The sequence below is a fragment of the Argopecten irradians genome, chromosome 11, assembly GCF_041381155.1.
Source record: "Argopecten irradians isolate NY chromosome 11, Ai_NY, whole genome shotgun sequence".
NCBI lineage: Eukaryota > Metazoa > Mollusca > Bivalvia > Pectinida > Pectinidae > Argopecten > Argopecten irradians.
Genome location: NC_091144.1, coordinates 42,801,356 through 42,823,834, shown reverse-complemented (window position 1 = coordinate 42,823,834; position 22,479 = coordinate 42,801,356).

The window sequence follows — 22,479 nt, the reverse complement described above, 5'->3', positions numbered from 1 at the left end:
GACGAGCGTCTGGTAGCGAGGTTGTACAGTGCTGGAGGACGCATGTGTTGACGGTGTATGATATTGTGTGGACGACGAGCGTCTGGTAGCGAGGTTGTACAGTGCTGGAGGACGCATGTGTCGACGGTGTATGATATTGTGTGGACGACGAGCGTCTGGTAGCGAGGTTGTACAGTGCTGGAGGACGCATGTGTTGACGGTGTATGATATTGTGTGGACGACGAGCGTCTGGTGTCGAGGTTGTACAGTGCTGGAGGACGCATGTGTTGACGGTGTATGATATTGTGTGGACGACGAGCGTCTGGTAGTCGAGGTTGTACAGTGCTGGAGGACGCATGTGTTGACGGTGTGTATGATATTGTGTGGACGACGAGCGTCTGGTGTCGAGGTTGTACAGTGCTGGAGGACGCATGTGTTGACGGTGTATGATATTGTGTGGACGACGAGCGTCTGGTAGCGAGGTTGTACAGTGCTGGAGGACGCATGTGTCGACGGTGTATGATATTGTGTGGACGACGAGCGTCTGGTAGCGAGGTTGTACAGTGCTGGATGACGCATGTGTTGACGGTGTATGATATTGTGTGGACGACGAGCGTCTGGTGTCGAGGTTGTACAGTGCTGGAGGACGCATGTGTTGACGGTGTATGATATTGTGTGGACGACGAGCGTCTGGTAGTCGAGGTTGTACAGTGCTGGAGGACGCATGTGTTGACGGTGTATGATATTGTGTGGACGACGAGCGTCTGGTAGCGAGGTTGTACAGTGCTGGATGACGCATGTGTTGACGGTGTATGATATTGTGTGGACGACGAGCGTCTGGTGTCGAGGTTGTACAGTGCTGGAGGACGCATGTGTTGACGGTGTATGATATTGTGTGGACGACGAGCGTCTGGTAGCGAGGTTGTACAGTGCTGGATGACGCATGTGTTGACGGTGTATGATATTGTGTGGACGACGAGCGTCTGGTGTCGAGGTTGTACAGTGCTGGAGGACGCATGTGTTGACGGTGTATGATATTGTGTGGACGACGAGCGTCTGGTAGCGAGGTTGTACAGTGCTGGAGGACGCATGTGTTGACGGTGTATGATATTGTGTGGACGACGAGCGTTCTGCAACAATCCATATTTCATGTATCATTTGATCGAATATCCTTCAGACTATAGTTTACATGTATTATTTATATTTAGTCGTGAAACAGCCTTTTATAGCTTATAAATAAACCTATTTCACTCGAGAGAGTCGGCTTGCAAGGATTCGGGAATTAGTTTGAAAAATCAATTCGCTTGACATAATCATTGCATTTGAAATTCTGGCGTTACTTTTGAGAATCACCAGCCTCTTGACTTGGATGTATTTACACTAGATACGATTAAAATTCAAATGTGTATGAAGAAACTGCATAAAGTAACATGAAATACGGCCATGCGTAGTAATTACTTCTTGTTCGGGAAATGGTCAATCTGTTGTATGAAACTTTCACATAGTACTTGAGACATTGTGACAGTCAACTAAAAAGTTATTTATTTCCCACGGTAGGAAAAAGGAGTACACACTCATTCGGTTTAGTGAATGAATCTTTGATTATCAAAAAAAGCGCCTCGCTTCGAGCGAAATAATGTAATTAACCTGCAATTTGCCTTCGTTTTGAATGTCTTCTACATGTACAATAGTATGTATAAGGAAATGGTTGTAGGATAAACCGACTACATCGTTAGTACCTTACTAGTTTTATGTTGGTGCTCGAGGACTCGTCATCTCGGCTGCACCAAAATAAACTTTGTATTGTAAGATACTAACTATGTAGTTTCGATTTATCCGCCTACATATGCGAGTCCTAAAAACAAACATCGTAAATAATTATCGTCTTTTATCAAAACAAATGTCCATTATAAACAATAAGATTTGGGGTCTAACGTCCTATTAATCGCCAGGGTCATGTAAGGACGTGCCAGGTTTGTTGGTGAAGGAAAGCCGGAGTATCCGAACAGAAAACACCGACTAGCGGTTACCTAGCAACTGCCCCACGTGGGATTCGAAGTGTAGAGCTTGTGGTACATGTAATATGTCGAGCGATCTTTAACCACTCGCCCACCGCTGCCCCCTTATAAACAATAAAGTAGTTCATGTATTTTAATTTACCAAGCAGTGCCTCTACAAAAGAGGTATGGCGCATTCGACCTATTCAAGGTAACAAAATCCAGAAATAAATATCAAAATATGAAGTTTCTTAATACATATACTTCACATCTGATATATAAATTATATTTTTTGAGAAAATATATATGTAGATTGATAATTGCAGTAGATAATTAAATGACCACCAAGTTTTATCATCGTCCGAATTGTAACTTTTGGTTTACTATAAATCATTTTGTTTGACGTAGGAAATTACAACTTTAATCCTTTCCCAAAACGTGGCCCTCCGATGAGCTCATGCCGAAAAATGAGAAAAACGTAATTGAGGAAATATTTTAATCCAGTATCACCCAGACATAGATGTGAGAACAAAATTAGTTTAAAGTCTGTGTAGATCAGATGGTTGAGACGTGGCACCTTGTGCTGGAGGTTCAGTGTTCGAATCACTATTAAGTCGCGTTTTTATGTTAACAAGAAACATACAACATCAATCCTTTATTTTGTCATATCGAATAGATATTTTGAATTACATGCGATATCAACTAAATAGATTCACAAATAAAGATGATAGAAATAATTGGAAAAAAAATGTACTAATAATAAACGATAGACTTTATATAAATTGTATTTATTGTGTAACGTCAACCCTGGCAGAGAAAGAGTCGGTATTGATTAATAATAATAATGATTAGTACAAATTAAGTTTCGCAGCGATTAGATATAAATGTGCCACTTATTATGCGAACAATGAAATACACTGCAATGGTGGCAATCTATTTTGGAATGGGAGACCCCCTAATACGTCACATGACATTTTACCTCTATAGTGTATTTTTAGCCCGAGCAAGAACTGTGCGCGGCCTCGGTCGTGGCAGGCGGAAAGTGATCATACCTCTTTTAATTGTCATTCACCATTAAAATGATAAACCTTTAAGCCACAAAACACAATGACATTAGTAAAGACAATCCATTCAGGATTCATGGTCGTTTTTAAGTGGTATTTTACACACTGGTTCAACGATGATGAAATTGGTTGATAAGCCCCGTCAATGGTAGATACCACAGGGGGATCTGAGAATAAGTTACAGATTATATACTCATGAACCCACCAGACACAGGGATCTGAGAATAAGTTACAGATTATATAATCATGGACCCACCAGACACAGGGATCTGAGAATAAGTTACAGATTATATAATCATGGACCCACCAGACACATGGATCTGAGAATAAGTTACAGATTATATGATCATGGACCCACCAGACACAGGGATCTGAGAATAAGTTACAGATTATATAATCATGGACCCACCAGACACAGGTATCTGAGAATAAGTTACAGATTATATAATCATGGACCCACCAGACACAGGGATCTGAGAATTAGTTACAGATTATATAATCATGAACCCACCAGAGAGCCCTAAAACCATTTGAGACGTTTTAGAGCTCTAGATAAAAGGGTGGCAAGCCCTTAGACTACAAATTTCTAACCCGCCTACCTTTAGCGGCTATAAAAACATATTTCTAGCACATCTTCATAAAAGCGGTTACTACCGTTGGAAAGAGCGATCATTTTCCTTTCAAAATCATCCTATACATCTATACAAAGTGCCTTCATTAAGACGATTTAAGCCCCATTATGACAATATTACTCTAAATTCTTGAAAATCATCTAATTAAAATTCATAGTGTCTATATGGCCGGCTGTAATCTCACTGGCCGGCAATACAAAGTCTCTCTTCTCGGGACGTTGTACATCTATATATAGATTTCGCCGTAACTATTTAAATGATATACAACTGTGGAGAGAGATTGTAGCGGAGGTCTTGCTCATGCATATCATATTGGACACAATGACCGTCAATGGTAGATGCGCCCTGTCAATGGTAAAGATGCCCTGTCAATGGTTGATACGCCTTGTCAATGGTAAATACGCCCTGTCAATGGTAGATACGCCCTGTCAATGGAAGATACGCCCTGTCAATGGTAGATACGCCCCGTCAATGGTAGATACGCCCTGTCAATGGTAGATACGCCCTGTCAATGGTAGATACGCCCCGTCAATGGTAGATACGCCCTGTCAATGGTAGATACGCCCTGTCAATGGTAGATACGCCCTGTCAATGGTAGATACGCCCTGTCAATGGTAGATACGCCTGTCAATGGTTGATACGCCCTGTCAATGGTAGATACGTCCTGTCAATGGTAGATACACCCCGTCAATGGTAGATACGCTCGTCAATGGTAGATACGCCCTGTCAATGGTAGAACGCCCTGTTAATGGTAGAACGCCCTGTCAATGATAGAACGCCCCGTCAATGGTAGAACGCCCCGTCAATGGTAGATACGCCCTATCAATGATAGATATGCCCTGTCAATGGTAGATACGCCCCGTCAATGGTAGATACGCCCGTCAATGGTAGATACGCCCTGTCAATGGTAGAACACCCTGTCAATGGTAGAACGCCCCGTCAATTGTGGATACGCCCTGTCAATGGTAGAACGCCCTGTCAATGGTAGAACGCCCCGTCAATGGTAGAACGCCCCGTCAATGGTTGATACGCCCCGTCAATGGTAGATATGCCCTGTCAATGGTAGATATGCCCTGTCAATGGTAGATACGCCCTGTCAATGGTAGAACGCCCCGTCAATGGTTGATACGCTCCGTCAATGGTAGATATGCCCCGTCAATGGTAGATACGCCCTCTCAATGGTAGATACGCCCTGTCAATGGTAGATACGCCATGTCAATGGTAGAACGCCCTGTCAATGGTAGAACGCCCCGTCAATGGTAGAACGCCCCGTCAATGATTAATAGTCCCGTCAATGGTAGATATGCCCTGTCAATGGTAGATATGCCCTGTCAATGGTAGAACGCCTCGTCGATGGTTGATACGCTCCGTCAATGGTAGATATGCCCTGTCAATGGTAGATACGCCCTGTCAATGGTAGATACGCCCTGTCAATGGTAGATACGCCCTGTCAATGGTAGATACGCCCTGTCAATGGTTGATACCGCCATCTCAATGGTAGATACGCCATGTCAATGGTAGATACGCCCCGTCAATGGTAGATACGCCCTGTCAATGGTAGATACGCCCCGTCAATGGTAGATACGCCCTGTCAATGGTAGATACTTCCTGTCAATTGTAGATACGCCCTGTCAATGGTAGATACGCCCTGTCAATGGTAGATACGCCCTGTCAATGGTAGAGATACGCCTGTCAATGGTTGATACGCCATCTCAATGGTAGATACGCCATGTCAATGGTAGATACGCCCTGTCAATGGTAGATACGCCCTGTCAATGGTAGATACGCCCCGTCAATGGTAGATACGCCCTGTCAATGGTAGATACTTCCTGTCAATTGTAGATACGCCCATCAATGGTAGATACGCCCTGTCAATGGTAGATACGCCCTGTCAATGGTAGATACGCCCTGTCAATGGTTGATACGCCATCTCAATGGTAGATACGCCCCGTCAATGGTAGATACGCCCCGTCAATGGTAGATACGCCCTGTCAATGGTAGATACGCCTGTCAATTGTAGATACGCCCTGTCAATGGTAGATACGCCCTGTCAATGGTAGATACGCCATGTCAATGGTAGATACGCCCTGTCAATGGTAGATACGCCATGTCAATGGTAGATACGCTCCGTCAATTGTAGATACGCCCTGTCAATTGTAGATACGCCACTGTCAACACGGTTGATACGCCCCGCCTAATGGTATGAAACGCCCGTCAATGGTAGATACGCCCTGTCAATGGTAGATACGCCCCGTCAATGGTAATACGCCAATGGTATATACGCCCCGTCAATGGTAGATACGCCCCGTCAATGGTAGATACGCCCCGTCAATGGTAGATACGCCCCGTCAATGGTAGATACGCCCCGTCAATGGTAGATACGCCCGTCAATGGTAGATACGCCCCATGTCACAATGGTAGATACGTCCCGTCAATGGTAGATACGCCCCGCAATGGGAGATACGCCCCGTCAATGTAGATACGCCCCGTCAATGGTAGATACGCCCGTCAATAGTATACGCCCCGTCAATGGTAGATACGCCCCGTCAATGGTAGATACGCCCCGCCAATGGTAGATACGCCCGTCAATGGTTAGATACGCCCACTGTCAATGGTAGATACGCCCCGTCAATGGTAGATACGCCCCGTCAATGGTAGATACGCCCCGTCAATGGTAGAATACGCCCCGTCAATGGTAGATACGCCCCGTCAATGGTAGATACCCCCGTCAATGGTAGATACGCCCCGTCAATGGTAGATACGCCCCGTCAATGTAGATACGCCCCGTAAATGGTAGATACGCCATGTCAATGGTAGATACGCCCCGCCAATGGTATAGATACGCCCCGCCAATGTAGATACGTCCGTCAATGGTAGATACGCCCCGCCAATGGGAGATACGCCCGCATATGTCCCCGTCAATGGTAGATACGCCCCGCCAATGGTATATACGCCCTGTCAATGGTGGATACGCCCATGTCAATGGTAGATACGCCCTTTCAATGGTGGATACGCCATGTCAATGGTAGATACGCCCCGCCAATGGTATATACGCCCTGTCAATGGTAGATACGCCATGTCAATGGTAGATACGCCATGTCAATGGTATATACAATGTACGCCCTGTCAATGGTAGATACGCCATGTCAATGGTAGATACGCCATGTCAATGGTAGATACGCCCTGTCAATGGTGGATACGCCCTGCCAATGGTGGATACGCCCTGCCAATGGTGGATACGCCATGTCAATGGTAGATACGCCATGTCAATGGTGGATACGCCATGTCAATGGTGGATACGCCCTGCCAATGGTAGATACGCCACTGTTTCATGTGTGTACTAGATCATCACGGTCATTTCCTTTTTCATTTGAATTCAGACATTTCTAATCTTAATACAAGTGTCAAATACTTTGGAAGACGGTATGATAATACAGGTGTACTAAATCGTCGAATGACCATGAACTCGGTCTTAACAAACCCGCAATGCGCCATGCAGACAGACACTCTGTAGGAAAGTCATGTATGTTTGAATACAAATGGCGGATATTTTGAAGCGACCTTGTGATGGTCGAGTTTGTTGCTCCATGTAAAGATATATTACCATATAAATAGATCAGCTACACTCTGGTTTTCTCCTATAGACGTAACAAGGAACGTACGTCCATTTATCATCCGATAACAATTCTCGAAAAGAAATGGAACTCTGATCCGTACTTAGCTTTTTGTGTGTGTTTTTTTTTTAAATATGAATATTGATACAAAAAATACCTTAAATGAAACTTGAGGACAGATATCGCTAACAAAATGTATTCTGATAGATTAGAATGTGAAGACATGCAACAAAAAGTCCTGATGCCACATCTTTTCAACAGCACTGGACAGATATGACGTCATAATGGAGTCACGGTTATGGTGAGCAAGGCAAAATGTTCTTGGTCTTTGACATAGTGAACAGTATATCGATGGATAAAATCTGTATTTTATACTAAAAACCACAGAACATCGCCGTACCACATTTGAAGCCTTTTCGACCAAGCAAACTTATCCTGATTGGTGTTGGTTGGACGTGACCAGGCCTGGCCAGGCTTGATTGGTGTTGGTTGGACGTGACCAGGCTTGATTGGTGTTGGTTAGACGTGACTACGTGACCAGGCCTGACCAGGCCTGATTGGTGTTGGTTAGACGTGACCACGTGACCAAGCCTTATTGGTGTTGGTTGGACGTGACTAGGCCTGATTGGTGTTGGTTAGACATGACCACGTGACCAGGCCTGATTGGTGTTGGTTAGACGTGACCACGTGACCAGGCCTGATTGGTGTTGGTTAGACGTGACCACGTGACCAGGCCTGATTGGTGTTGGTTAGACGTGACCACGTGACCAGGCCTGATTGGTGTTGGTTGGACGTGACCAGGCCTGACCAGGCCTGATTGGTGTTGGTTGGACGTGACCAGGCTTGATTGGTGTTGGTTAGACGTGACCACGTGACCAGGCCTGATTGGTGTTGGTTAGACGTGACCACGTGACCAGGCCTGATTGGTGTTGGTTAGACGTGACCACGTGACCAGGCCTGATTGGTGTTGGTTAGACGTGACCACGTGACCAGGCCTGATTGGTCACCAGGCCTGTGATTGGTGTTGGTGGACGTGAGGCCTGACGTGATTTGTGTTGTTGGACGTTGGACCACTAGATGGTGTTGGTTACCAGTGCCCAGGCCTGATTGGTGTTGGTTAGGACGTGACCAGCCTGACCAGGCCTGATTGGTGTTGGTTGGACGTGACCAGGCTTGATTGGTGTTGGTTAGACGTGACCACGTGACCAGGCCTGATTGGTGTTGGTTAGACGTGACCACGTGACCAGGCCTGATTGGTGTTGGTTAGACGTGACCACGTGACCAGGCCTGATTGGTGTTGGTTTGACGTGACCACGTGACCAGGCCTGATTGGGTGTTGTGTTGGTTAGACGTGAACCACGTGACCAGGCCTGATTGGTGTTGGTTAGGACGTGACCCCACGTGACCAGGCCTGATTGGTGTTGGTTAGACGTGACCACGTGACCAGGCCTGATTGGTGTTGGTTAGACGTGACCACGTGACCAGGCCTGATTGGGTGTTGGTTACTGCACGTGACCAGGCCTGACGGTTGACCACGTGACCAGGCCTGATTGGTGTTGGTTAGACGTGACCACGTGACCAGGCCTGATTGGTGTTGGTTAGACGTGACCACGTGACCAGGCCTGATTGGTGTTGGTTTGACGTGACCACGTGACCAGGCCTGATTGGTGTTGGTTGGACGTGACCAGGCCTGATTTGAATCAATGGTCTCTTCTCCTGTCAATTATGTATTATCTAAATACGGTTTTGAATACATATACTTCTTGTTGCTGAAAAACGTAATTTCAGTTAAACGTGCTCATGGCAATTTAAGAAAAAATGGTATGATTACCAAGATCTGTCGCCCACGTTGTCACAAAGGTTATATTTCATATGGTCATCCGGTCAGGCGCTTATGACGATGCGACCTTTGTAAATTGCTAAGTATTCAGCACTTTGGATTTGACAAGTAATTTATTGTTTTAATTCATGACCTATCTAAAAACAAGTTTGACAAGAGAGAGATTAATCGCTAGTTTATAAAATGTCACCTTCTACACGATGGGCAGACGACAGTGAATGCGGGTTGACAAAATATCAGAGAAATTTACAGTTCATAGCTCAATTGAACTAAATTCGAGTCTTGACTCCATCTGTAAGTAATGATATTTCACTATTTGTGATATTATTTTTAAAACAATAATCGGTACATCCAAATAAATGAAAGCATGGTTAATTTTGAATTAGGTAACGGAACTTAACTTGAGTTCTACCAGATTCTGTAACGGGCATTAACATGGATATATTATGTATTTTTTCTAGTCACACGTGTAGTACGCTAAACAGACATTAACATGGATATATTCTGTATTTTGTCTAGCCACACGTGTAGTACGCTAAACAGACATTAACATGGATATATTATGTATTTTGTCTAGTCACACGTGTAGTACGCTAAACAGACATTAACATTGATATATTATGCATTTTGTCTAGCCACACGTGTAGTAGGCTAAAACAGACATTAACATGGATATATTATGTATTTTGTCTAGCTACACGTGTAGTACACTAAACAGGCATTAACATTGATATATTATGTATTTTGTCTAGCCACACGTGTATTTAAGTACACTAAACAGACATTAACATGGATATATTATGTATTTTGTCTAGTCACACGTGTGTAGTACACTAAACAGGCATTAACATGGATATATTATGTATTTTGTCTAGTCACACGTGTAGTACACTAAACAGGCATTAACATGGATATATTATGTATTTTGTCTAGCTACACGTGTAGTACACTAAACAGACATTAACATGGATATATTATGTATTTTGTCTAGCTACACGTGTAGTACACTAAACAGACATTAACATTGATATATTATGTATTTTGTCTAGCTACACGTGTAGTACACTAAACAGACATTAACATGGATATATTATGTATTTTGTCTAACCACACGTGTAGTACGTTAAACAGGCATTAACATGGATATATTATGTATTTTGTCTAGCTACACACAGACAGTAATATTTGTGTAGTACACTAAACACTAAACAGCATTAACATGGATATATTATGTATTTTGTCTAGTCTACACGATTTTGTCTAGCCACACGTGTAGTACACTAAACAGACATTAACATGGATATATTATGTATTTTGTCTAGCCACACGTGTAGTACACTAAACAGACATTAACATGGATATATTATGTATTTTGTCTAGCCACACGTGTAGTACACTAAACAGACATTAACATGGATATATTATGTATTTTGTCTAGTCACACGTGTAGTACGCTAAACAGACATTAACATGGATATATTATGTATTTTGTCTAGCCACACGTGTAGTACACTAAACAGACATTAACATGGATATATTATGTATTTTGTCTAGTCACACATGTAGTACACTAAAACAGACATTAACATGGATATATTATGTATTTTGTCTAGCTACACGTGTAGTACACTAAACAGACATTAACATGGATATATTATGTATTTTTGTCTAGCTACACGTGTAGTACACTAAACAGGCATTAACATGGATATATTATGTATTTTGTCTAGCTACACACGTGTAGTACACTAAACAGACATTTAACATGGATATATTATTGTATTTTGTCTAGCTACACGTGTAGTACACATAAAACAGACATTAACATGGATATATTATGTATTTTGTCTAGCTACACGTGTAGTACACTAAACAGACATTAACATGGATATATTATGTATTTTGTCTAGTCACACGTGTAGTACACTGGACAGACATTAACATGGATATATTATGTATTTTGTCTAGCTACACAATGTGTAGTAGGCTAAACAGACATTAACATGGATATATTATGTATTTTGTCTAGCCACACATGTAGTACACTAAACAGACATTAACATGGATATATTATGTATTTTGTCTAGCCACACGTGTAGTACACTAAACAGACATTAACATGGATATATTATGTATTTTGTCTAGCCACACGTGTAGTACACTAAACAGACATTAACATGATATATTATGTATTTTTGTCTAAGTCACACATGTAGTACGCACTAAACAGGCATTAACATGGATATATTATGTATTTTGTCTAGCCACACGTGTAGTACACTAAACAGACATTAACATGGATATATTATGTATTTTGTCTAGCCACACGTGTAGTACACTAAACAGACATTAACATGGATATATTATGTATTTTGTCCTAGCTACACGTGTAGTACACACTAAACAGACATTAACATGGATATATTATGTATTTTGTCTAACCACACGTGTAGTACACTAAACAGACATTAACATGGATATATTATGTATTTTGTCTAGCCACACGTGTAGTACACTAAACAGACATTAACATGGATATATTATGTATTTTGTCTAGCCACACGTGTAGTACACTAAACAGACATTAACATGGATATATTATGTATTTTGTCTAGCTACACGTGTAGTAGGCTAAAACAGACATTAACATGGATATATTATGTATTTTGTCTAGCTACACGTGTAGTACACTAAACAGACATTAACATGGATATATTATGTATTTTGTCTAGCCACACGTGTAGTACACTAAACAGACATTAACATGGATATATTATGTATTTTGTCTAGCCACACGTGTAGTACACTAAACAGGCATTAACATGGATATATTATGTATTTTGTCTAGCTACACGTGTAGTACACTAAACAGACATTAAACATGGATATATTATGTATTTTGTCTAACCACACGTGTAGTACACTAAACAGACATTAACATGGATATATTATGTATTTTGTCTAGCCACACGTGTAGTACACTAAACAGACATTAACATGGATATATTATGTATTTTGTCTAGCCACACGTGTAGTACACTAAACAGACATTAACATGGATATATTATGTATTTTGTCTAGCCACACGTGTAGTACACTAAACAGACATTAACATGGATATATTATGTATTTTGTCTAGCCACACGTGTAGTACACTAAACAGACATTAACATGGATATATTATGTATTTTTGTCTAAGCTACACACGATGTAGTACACTAACACAGGCATTAACATGGATATATTATGTAATTTTGTCTAGCCACACTGCTACACTACAGGACATTAACATGGATATATTATAGTGTTTAGTCTAGCCACACGTGTAGTACACTAAACAGGCATTAACATGGATATATTATGTATTTTGTCTAGTCACACGTGTAGTACACTAAACAGGCATTAACATGGATATATTATGTATTTTGTCTAGTCACACGTGTAGTACACTAAACAGACATTAACATGGATATATTATGTATTTTGTCTAGCCACACGTGTAGTAGTACACTAAACAGACATTGTAACATGGATATTTATTATGATGTATTTTGTCTAGCCACACGTGTAGTACACTAAACAGGCATTAACATGGATATATTATGTGTTTTGTCTAGCCACACATGTAGTACACTAAACAGTACATTAACATGGATATATTATTATGTATATTGTCTAGCTACACGTGTAGTACATCTAAACAATAACATAACATGGATTATATATTATGTATTTTGTATAGCTACACATGTGTAGTACACTAAACAGACATTAACATGGATATATTATGTATTTTGTCTAGCCACACGTGTAGTACACTAAACAGACATTAACATGGATATATTATGTATTTTGTCTAGCCACACGTGTAGTACACTAAACAGACATTAACATGGATATATTATGTATTTTGTCTAGCCACACGTGTAGTACACTAAACAGACATTAACATGGATATATTATGTATTTTGTCTAGCCACACGTGTAGTACACTAAACAGACATTAACATGGATATATTATGTATTTTGTCTAGTCACACGTGTAGTACACTAAACAGACATTAACATGGATATATTATGTATTTTGTCTAGTCACACGTGTAGTACACTAAACAGACATTAACATGGATATATTATGTATTTTGTCTAGCCACACGTGTAGTACACTAAACAGACATTAACATGGATATATTATGTATTTTGTCTAGCCACACGTGTAGTACAGTAAACAGGCATTAACATGGATATATTATGTGTTTTGTCTAGCCACACATGTAGTACACTAAACAGACATTAACATGGATATATTATGTGTTTTGTCTAGCCACACATGTAGTACACTAAACAGACATTAACATGGATATATTATGTATTTTGTCTAGCTACACGTGTAGTACACTAAACAGACATTAACATGGATATATTATGTATTTTGTCTAGCCACACAGGCTGTAGTACACTAAACACGTGGTACATTAAAACATGGATATATTAATGTATTTTGTCTAGCCACACGTGTAGTACACTAAACAGGCATTAACATGGATATATTATGTGTTTTGTCTAGCCACACGTGTAGTACACTAAAACATGACATTAACATGGTTATATTTATTGTATTTTGTCTAGTCTACACATGTAGTACACTAAACAGACATTAACATGGATATATTATGTGTTTTGTCTAGCCACACGTGTAGTACACTAAACAGACAATAACATGGATATATTATGTATTTTGTTTAGCTACACGTGTAGTACACTAAACTGACATTAACATGGATATATTAAACGTATTTTTGTCTAGCCACACGTGTAGTACACTAAACAGGCATTAACATGGATATTATTATTGTATTTTGTCTAGTCACACGTGTAGTACACTAAACAGACATTAACATGGATATATTTTGTATTTTGTCTAGCTACACGTGTAGTAGGCTAAAACAGACATTAACATGGATATATATTATGTATTTTGTGTCTAGGCTACACGTGTAGTACACTAAACAGACATTAACATTGGACTATATTATGTATTTTGTCTAGCCCACACGTGTAGTACACTAAACAGACATTAACATGGATATATTATGTATTTTGTCTAGCCACACGTGTAGTACACTAAAACAGACAGTAACATGGATATATTATGTGTTTTGTCTAGCCACAGTGTAGTACACTAAACAGACATTAACATGGATATATTATGTATTTTGTCTAGCCACACATGTAGTACCTAAACAGACATTAACATGGATATATTATGTATTTTGTCTAGCCACACGTGTAGTACACTGGACAGACAATTAACATGGATATATTATGTTTTTGTTAGCCACACGTGTTGTACTAGCTAAACAGACAATACATTAACATGGATATATTATGTATTTTGTCTAGCCACACGTGTAGTACACTAAAAACAGGCATTAACATGGATATATTATGTGTTTTGTCTAGCCACACATGTAGTACACTAAACTGACATTAACATGGATATATTATGTATTTTGTCTAGCCACACGTGTAGTACACTAAACAGACATTAACATGGATATATTATGTATTTTGTCTAGCCACACATGTAGTACACTAAACAGACATTAACATGGATATATTATGTATTTTGTCTAGCCACACGTGTAGTACACTAAACAGACATTAACATGGATATATTATGTATTTTGTCTAGTCACACATGTAGTACACTAAACAGACATTAACATGGATATATTATGTATTTTGTCTAGCTACACGTGTAGTACACTAAACAGACATTAACATGGATATATTATGTATTTTGTCTAGCCACACGTGTAGTACACTAAACAGACATTAACAATGGATATATTATGTATTTTGTCTAGCTACACGTGTAGTACACTAAACAGACATTAACATGTATATATATTATAGTAATTTTGTCTAGCCACACGTGTAGTTACACCCTAAACAGACATTAACATGGATAATATTATGTGTTTTTTGTCTAGCCACACGTGTAAGTACACTAAAACAGACATTAACATTGGATATATTATGTATTTTGTCTAGCCAACACGTGTAGTACAGTACTCAACAGACATTAACATGGATATATTATGTGTTTTTGTCTAGTACACCACTAAACAGTGACATTAACATGAGACATTATATGTGTTTTGTCTAGCTACACGTGTAGTACCCAGACATTAACATGGAATATATTATGTATTTTGTCTAGCAACACATGTGTAGCTAAAAACTGGACATTAACATGGATATATTATGTATTTTGTCTAGCCACACGTGTAGTACACTAAACAGACATTAACATGGATATATTATGTGTTTTGTCTAGCCACACATGTAGTACACTAAACAGACATTAACATGGATATATTATGTGTTTTGTCTAGCTACACGTGTAGTACACTAAACAGACATTAACATGGATATATTATGTGTTTTGTCTAGCCACACATGTAGTACACTAAACAGACATTAACATGGATATATTATGTATTTTGTCTAGCCACACGTGTAGTACACTAAACAGACATTAACATGGATATATTATGTATTTTGTCTAGCCACACGTGTAGTACACTAAACAGACATTAACATGGATATATTATGTATTTTGTCTAGCCACACGTGTAGTACACATAAACAGACATTAAACATGGATAAATATTATGTATTTTGTCTAGCCACACACATGTAGTACACTAAACAGGCACATTAACATGTATATATTATGTATTTTTGTCTAGCAACACGTGTAGTACAATTAAACAGACAATAACATGGATATATTAATGTATTTTTGTCTAGCTATCACACGTGTAGTAGCACTAAACAGACATTAACATGGATATATTATTGTGATTTGTTTTGACTAGCCACACATGTAGTACACTAAACAAGGCATTAACATGGATATATTATGTAATTTATTGTCTAGCTACACGTGTAGTACAACTAAACAGACATTAACATGGATATATTATGTATTTTGTCTAGCCACACGTGTAGTACACTAAACAGACATTAACATGGATATATTATGTATTTTGTCTAGCCACACGTGTAGTACACTAAACAGACATTAACATGGATATATTATGTATTTTGTCTAGCTACACATGTATGTTACACTAAACAGCACATTAACATGGAGTCTAGCCACACGTGTAGTACACTAAACAGACATTAACATGGATATATTATGTATTTTGTCTAGCTACACGTGTAGTACACTAAACAGACATTAACATGGATATATTATGTATTTTGTCTAGCCACACGTGTAGTACACTAAACAGACATTAACATGGATATATATATGTATTTTGTCTAGCCACACGTGTAGGTACACATAAACAGTGGATATATAATGTGGTTTTGTTTTTGCCACATTAATATAAATCTGATATTAACAATGTTATTTTGTCTAGCTACACGTGTAGTACACTAAACAGACATTAACATTGAATATTATATATTATGTATTTTGTCTAGTCACACGTGTAGTACACTAAACAGGCATTAACATGGATATATTATGTATTTTGTCTAGCTACACGTTTTTGTCTAGCCACACGTGTAGTACACTAAACAGACATTAACATGGATATATTATGTATTTTGTCTAGCCACACGTGTAGTACACTAAACAGACATTAACATGGATATATTATGTATTTTGTCTAGCTACACGTGTAGTACACTAAACAGACATTAACATGGATATATTATGTATTTTGTCTAGCCACACGTGTAGTACACTAAACAGACATTAACATGGATATATTATGTATTTTGTCTAGCACACGTGTAGTACACTAAACAGACATTAACATGGATATATTATGTATTTTGTCTAGCTACACGTGTAGTACACTAAACAGACATTAACATGGATATATTATGTATTTTGTCTAGCCACACGTGTAGTACACTAAACAGACATTAACATGGATATATTATGTATTTTGTCTAGCTACACGTGTCAGTACACACTAAACAGACATTAACATGCGATGTATATGTAGTATCACTATTAACATGGAAAATTATGTTTTGTCTAGCTACACTAAAACAGCATAAACAAGTACACTAAAACTTAGTACATTAAACATGGATATATTATGTATTTGTCCTAGCTACACGGTGTAGTACACTAAACAGACATAAACATGGATATATTATGTGGTTTTTGTCTACCACACTAGTGAACCTACACATTACATGGATATAATCTGTATTTTGGTGGTCTAGCCACACAATGTACACTAAACAGACAATTAACATGGATATATTATGTTTTATTGTCCTAGCCACACGTGTAGTACACAAAACAGAGACATAAACATGGATATATTTATGTATTTGTCTAGCCACACGTGTAGTACGCTAAAACAGACATTAACATGGATATTATGTTTTTGTATTGTATTTGTATACACTAGCAACAATAACACGTATTATTGTACTAGCTACACGTGTAAAGCAGACATATAACATGGAAATATATTATGTATTTCGTTCTAGCCACACGTGTAGTACACTAAACATACATTAACATGGATATATTATGGTATTTTGTCTAGCTACACGTGTTAGTACACTAAAAAACAGGTACATTAACATAATTGGATATATTATTGTATTTTGCTCATTACACACATGATGTAATACAGCTTACTTCAAAGCATCGCATTACGCGGATAGGATTATTTTTACATACGGTTAAAAAAAACATTAAGCTGACACGTGTAGTATACTAAACAGACATTAATTTTGATATATTATGGGGTTTTTCTATATTTCCTAAAAAGTGACATTAACCTTAGAATTTTGCTTACGTAGTCGCTAAAAACAGACAAAACTGCGATATATTATAATATTTTGTCTAGCAACGTGCATTACACTAAACAGAGCCATTAACATGGATTTGATGTATTTTTGACACACGTGAGTACTTTATACAGGCATTATACATGGATAAATTATGTGAAGTGTCTAGTCACACGTGTAGTACCTAAAACATTAACATGGAATATTATTTTTTGTCTAGCCACACATGTAGTACACTTGACATTAACATGGATATATTATATATATTTTGTCTACTTGTGACAATGTTTACTCTCTAAACAATGACGCTTAACAATGGATATGGGATTAATTTTGTCTTCACACGTTAAACACATTAAACATAAAAAGGCATTGTATCAAATTTTGTGATTCCCACGTTTATGACATTTTGTAATCTATCTTCTTTACAGCCCTTAAAAGTTGTATCCACAATTTGTCTTCGTTTATGCTTGATGATTGATACTTTTTTAACCATTCAAGTGCTTATCGTACAGTATATCTTCGTAATTAAACTATTTACTAGTGTCACGTTGGTTGCCCACCAACACTTGTTTATCATTGCAGTCCGGTATGTTGCTTGTGTGTGTATGTCATGGTGAAGAGAATTAACATAATCCTTAAAGAAATCCCAGTTGTTGTATATATAAGTTCACAAATCAAGAGCACATAGGTCATTTGAATAATTGTAATTCTCATGCATTAATTAACTGACACACGAAAAGGAACAATGCCAAAATTTCCGAAGAAACTACAGCTCTTCAGAATGCCTCGGACTTCCTTTGGTGCTTCTCATTTAAGCACGATAGGTTTCCATTTTTAACATCTTGTCGTTTTTGTCAATTAAGATATAGATAGCAGGTTTAGTTAGCATATAAATAACGTTACCACGTTCACTAAAGTGTCCTAGGCTCGGTTATTACCGGAACAAGGACGTTAAGCCCCACAATCAATCATGTTTGGCAATGTGTAGTGGCCTAATTAGTTAACCATCTATAACCTACTGTAACTTTAGTTTATAACGTAAATATACATGGGCGGTTCCATGTATTGGTGTGCAGGGGGGAGGGGCACAAAATTTTAGGGGGAAAAAAACCTATTGGATTTTCCCCCATATGATGGCATTGAGAATTCATTATGCTATTATTCTCAAATCTCAGTATAATGTCTTATACTGCTTGTAAAAGTGACCAAAAGTCTGAAAAACATTGATTCATTTTCACAATTTTACATGAACACTGTATACATCACATTTTCTATCAAAATGAAATCTCAATGGCATTGTCAGTATATAACTTAGTGAAAAGAATAATGTAAAGATGATCTAGCTTGTAGCCAAGAACACTCTCCAAGTGTTTCATTAAAACAATAACAACAAGAAATCTTTTAACTAAACATCACATTAACACAAATTATTTTTCTGACTTCATGCATGTATATATAATAACAATTTATTATTTTTGTTTAAACAATGATGTATCACTTACAAGACTACAATTGTGATTTTAGACTTTTAAACTACATATTAATGACATATATATATATATAATTCAATTTTGCTTGTTACGAGCAAACAGCATTAACATTGGCTTAAAAATTTACTTTATCAGCCATACCATAAAGGGAAAAAACATTAACGCCGTTATATTATAACGTTTTTTCTGATTGGCTGAGATGACGGCGTAATGATTTCATAGACAAAAGAGTCATTAATAATGAATTTTGAATATTGAAGCCACACTGATTATCTTAACAAAATTGAATGGATATATAAGTCTAGATTAATTTAAATATATTTTTTATTTTGTTAGCAATGGAGATATAAACACAAAAATCTGAGACACTACTCATCATAAACCGCTTCAGTACACTCAGATTTTTGTGTTAGTATCTATACACATAAACATAAAAATATCTATTCAAGTTATGTCCTTAAATATATATACAGAAAAAATAATATATTTGTATTTTGGTGTGTGTAAATATAAAAAAATACAATACTACAAACGACGAATTCGTTAAGCATTAGCGCTTTCACTTTATCTTCAGATGTAGTTACAACTGTAGTTATATGGTAACAATAACAACAACAACAAACCTACATGACGTCAGATCATGGTGTTGTTGTTGTTGTTATTGTTACCTAATAACTACAGTTTAACATCTGAAGATAAATGAATTTTGTCTAGCTTATACACGTGTAATGAAGAAGACTTCGCCGTTTGTGATATATTTTTTTGTCTTACACACGTGTAGTATATATATATATATACATTATGGATATATTATGAGTCTAGCATTTTACCACTAAACAAAATAGTCTTGTTAATAAAATTAAAATGTGTAAAAACCAAACAAAAAATTCTATATTAACACTATACTATCACATTAGGTAGGTACTAGTATGCAGTAAGTCATAAGACTGACTTAGCATTATATATACTTTTATACACCAACACTATCATCACATTAGCTACCATTGCAGTAAGTTAAATCATTAGACTTATTATTAGTTAATATTACGTGAAACTGATGTACATTACCAACATACTCCAAACCGTAAGGTTGATGTGAAACTATTATCAATGTTTTAGAACTATTTTCATAAAATAACACTTAATAACACTTCGTATATCATCATTCACATATATCACCTATTGCTTCTACTTCAAAAGTCTTAAAAACATGATAATTGATATTTTTAAATGTCTCTAAAATGACAGTTACACTCCATTGTACAAGTCTAGTCTTTTCCTCAAACAGAGTATTCGGCACCTGCATCCTCCATGGGTGTTTCCTGGCAAATTCTTCACAATGTCAGTGACCCTAATACATTCACTGTCCTATGGATAAACATCAGTGCAAAGACAAATTAGTCTAAATCCTTAACCCATGGTTGATCTCGGATAGGTTTTAAGAAGTCGCAGACAACTAATACTTTCTCTCACACTCACAACTTGTCACCTGAAAACTGGAATTATGGATATTTAGTGTGTTTGTCTAGCCACACGTTAGTCTAAATAGTTAATATTATGTAACAGAGTTCTAAATAGCATGAAACAGGCTATAACGGTGTTTATTAATATGAGTATTACATGGTCAATTTTGTGGGGGTACATTCGAATAAAGCATTATGGCATTAACCACGTGTGTTGACTCACTGTGTGTACCCAAAAAGAAAATTTAACATTGAACAATGTATTTACAACACAATCAATACAACAACATGGTGTCAGAAGTTGGTTTTTAATACTGCGGATACAGGATCGTGGTAATGTACATGAAACTGACTGACTAGTTTAAGTGACATTCCCGGCTCATGTTCCATTCGTTCTTTCACTTCGTTCTTTTATCCCTGCCAACCCCCTCGAGCTCCGCTAAAATGGCGACCTATCAAGTTTCAATTCCACCTGAAATTTTTACTTTCTTAAACCAGAAGAGTGGCCAAAGTGGTTAAAACGATTCGAACGATTTCTCATCGCTTCAGAGCTTAACTCGAAGGAAGAAATATGTTTACATACCATAATACATTTTTCTCATATATATGCCATGGGCAATGATGCAGAGGATATTTTCTATTCGTTCGCGCTCACTGGAGATGACGCCAAAATTATCAAAAAATCGTGGTAGATATTTCAGACACATTTAAAACCCGCAAAAACACCATATTTTGAAACGAGCGAAGTTTAAATGTATACGAGACAACAGGACGGGGAGTCTGCGGATAGCTTTATTACAGCATTGTATACTTTGGTCGAGCATTGTGAATACGGGCAATTAAAGGACGAAATGATAAGGTTGCGCAAATCGTTTGTAGGCAAATCCGGTCATAGCAAAATTCAGAAAAACTGCAGTTGGACCCTAACCTAACCTTAGAAAAAGCAAACGCAATAGAACAACGGGAGGCAGTTCAAAAACAGCAAACTGTGTGGTCCGAGATGAGTCCGGGACAACAAGTGTTGATATTCGAAAGGATATTCACAAGGGAAGGAACAATCGTCCAGGTAAAAAAAAAATAGCTATAATAACAAAACACAGCCCCAGGATAAAGGTCGTCAAAACAGACAGACTTTTTTAAAAAATCAAAGTACAATTGACAGTTAAAAAAAACTTCCACATATCTTTAGAATCTTGTGAATGATTTTGAAAAGAAAATCTTTGTCACAAGCCTTGATGGTGGCAGAGATGGCTGAGGGTTTTTCTAGATTTTCCTTCCAAAATATTTTCAACTGTAACAGGTACACAAAAATCAATGAAGACATGGAAGGCATCATTTAGTTTCCCCGGTATAATAATTTCTACATAACTGTACGAAGCGCTTGTTTATATAGAAAATGTTATAAATTCTACAGTGCAGTAAATTACAAACCAATATTCTTGTCGGCCAAAACAAATTTTAAGCAAGTGATGAAGATTCTCGACATACTATATCACAAGCACTCCACACTCGAAATTGCAAGTTTGAATCCAACGTGGGGAAGTTGCCAGGTA